A 3,050-nucleotide genomic window follows, 5' to 3' on the forward strand; every position below is an offset into this window, starting at 1 on the left:
AGTCCCATTTTCTTAGAAGAAAATGGGTTAAATAAACTCACATAACCTAGCTAATATAAACACTTTTCTGATACAAATACTAAGCATCAGGTGAGACCATGTCCCATTGTGATGCACAGAAATACAGGAATAGACAATTTCTGCCTGGTGAACATTTATAAGCTGAGAAAGGCCAGAGAGGAAAGGGAATCATATGTTCATTTTATAAACAGAGAAAAAAAAAAAAAAAAAGGTGTAGAGAAATTAAAGATCATTCTTTCAAATGTCCCTAGGGCCAGGCTGTAAGATTTAGGTGCTTCCTGACAAAGTTAGCACTTCTGAAAATTTCACTAGGTAGTTACATGCTTAAATTTCATTACAGTAAGACCTGATTTTTGAAGTTACCTATAAAAAGGTTCTAAACCTGGATCTGTATGTCTAGGTTAAGTTGAGTCTTTCAGATAATGAGGTCAATATTTCACTGAACATCTGGACAATGATGAGTGGAACAAAACTGAAATACAAAAAAATTAAAAGCCTGTTTGCCACTTTGTACACTGCCTTTCATGTGCTTCAGCTGCACTTTAAAACTAAGGGACAGTCTCCCAGTTTATTTAAAAGTTTTTACAAAATTGTGCTAGTGGCCAGACAGAAATGTGTTAGAAAAGCTCTGTGTCAGATCTTCTGAATTCCAGACCTTCATCCTAAATACAAAAGCTTTATGTTAATGAGAATCCAACTGCATTTTACATACATATTGCAGTGTCACTATTAGATATTACAGTTGTGCATCAAAGATAAAGACAGCAGCTAGCATGCAAATGCCATTTCCAAAGAGAATAAAGCCCTTTTGAAGGCAGTAGAAACTGTCAAAGTTAAATTAAAAATTAAAAATCCATTCTGTGGGCTGCAGAGATGCTAGGCTGCCTGACAGCCCCAGAGCCAGGAAGTTTGAAAAACCTCTGAAATGCAATAGTAAGTTATCTGTGCTCACTGTGCTTCCCCCTCTACCTCAATCAACTTTTATACCACAGTGAAATACAACCACTGTGCCTACAAACTGTTCATCTTTGTCATAAGAAAAAAAAGCCCTCCTTGCAACTATTTTTTTAAGCATCTCGATTTATAAAGTATGGAGATTGGTTATGCCTTAACATGTAATGTATTGGTGTAAAAATTATAGACTTTGCAAATGTATTTATGATTTATTATTGATGTTAATGTACTGCTGCATGTTAGGCACTCAAAATGAAGATTGATATGGCCTTCAACATGAAAAACAGGCTACAGCCACAGGCAGTATTTTGATAAATTATTACATGCATTAAGTGTAGGTCTCAGAATCTGGAAGTGGGGTAAAGTGGGGTAATTTGCGTGTTTGTATGTATTTATTTTTTTTTTTTTTTAAATGCTGGAATACCATAGAAAAATACTGAGGATAAGAAGGGCAATGGGTGATTCCTGCCTTTTGCCATGTCTGTCCACCTTTCCTCCAGGTTTATGCCCCCATTGTGCAATAACTGATTTTTCTGAGTGTTTTTGTTTGGGTTCTTTCCTGTTTTATTGTCCTCCCCTGTCAAAAAGAAACAGTGTAGTAATAAAGGACACTGCTTTTGTTGTCATGAGCAATTTACCACCAGATACCTTACAGAACTTTGGAAGTCAGGTGTTTATTGCTTGCTGCTGCTGCTTGTGTTACATCTCAGCTTGCCTGAGTAAGAGATTATGACAAAAAGCTATCTATAATTAAGCAAAACCTTCAAACTGTACATTGTTTGAATTTAAAAAAGAGCAATGCTTTTATCACTGTCATGCATTGAGTTGAAATCTGTTTGGGAACAGCTCTGAATTGTAATGGTTTTAAAATCAGGACCAGAATCTTCAAGTTTATTAAATAATGTGAAGTTATTTTCATAGGGCACCATCACAGTTCATATTATAGAGGAATCATGCTGTGTAGAAGCCATAGACTCCTGTTGTCTCAGAGTAGGGTAACAGGGTTTAAGGACAGGCAAACCCAGCATTTTGCAATTTGTATATTAAGATTTTCCATATTGCTTCACATGGTATTGGGGAGAAATGAGCTATAACATGATACAGATGTGAATCATCTTACATGTAGAGCAAAAATTCTGGTATGTTACTGCATCTTGAGACCCAGTTTCCAGACAGAAGGAGTTCAGACAGAAACCAGATCTTGTGGTCACCAATGAACTCTGTCCATCCTGTCTTCTGTCCTCCTGAATAAGCACTTGAGCTGCATCTTTCACTTGTGTGACTTCAACGTTGGCTGCAGTTGGCTTTAACCAACATGGCTTTAAACAGGACATTTCTGGAGGAGCTGAACAAATAAACTGGATTTAACAAAATCAGATTTAACTGTCACTGGGATACACACTTCTTGAAACTTGCTAGCTTGTTCTGTAACATAATGCAATTCACATATTGATTAGGAAAAAATAGCTAAACATCCTCTTACCATCCTTTAATCCTTATTTTTATTAATGATTATTTTAGTTATGTATTTCAGAGTAATAGCTACTCAATATTTGGTAAAATGTCTTTATCTTCCATAAGTGAACTGTGTAAAAATCTGAAATTCTGCTGAAAGGTTTTAGAGTCTTAAGAGCAGCCTCTGCTGATGCTTAAGGAAATTGTTTCTCTGTTTTTCCAGAAGAGGTGATGGTTTCCATTGCATATCCATAGGAAGTCTGCAAGAACTGTTCAGCTGATGTTTGCATGGCACTTGGAAAAATATACAAGGCTTCACAGGTTATAAATGTAAAGTAATTGTGATTGGCATTAAAAGCATTGGCTACCATGAGCAATACAGCCCAACCCACGATGGCCTTTTGACCCAACAACATTCTTCGGGTGCTCCACAAAAATTTATGAAGCCCCTTCTTAAAATGTCCCTATCCCTTTCCCCTCCATCATAAATTTTAATAGTGACCTGTAACTTGAACCCCATCACGGTTCAAGGCCAGTGGCGGGGCAGGATATCCAGCGGCCCCCTGGGGTGAGACCAGCGCCCCTTGCTCCGCCCTGGTGGGATCACATCGGGACTCGGC

The sequence above is a fragment of the Chaetura pelagica genome, unplaced genomic scaffold, assembly GCF_000747805.2.
Source record: "Chaetura pelagica isolate M959 unplaced genomic scaffold, ChaPel_1.0 scaffold138, whole genome shotgun sequence".
NCBI classification, from domain to species: domain Eukaryota; kingdom Metazoa; phylum Chordata; class Aves; order Apodiformes; family Apodidae; genus Chaetura; species Chaetura pelagica.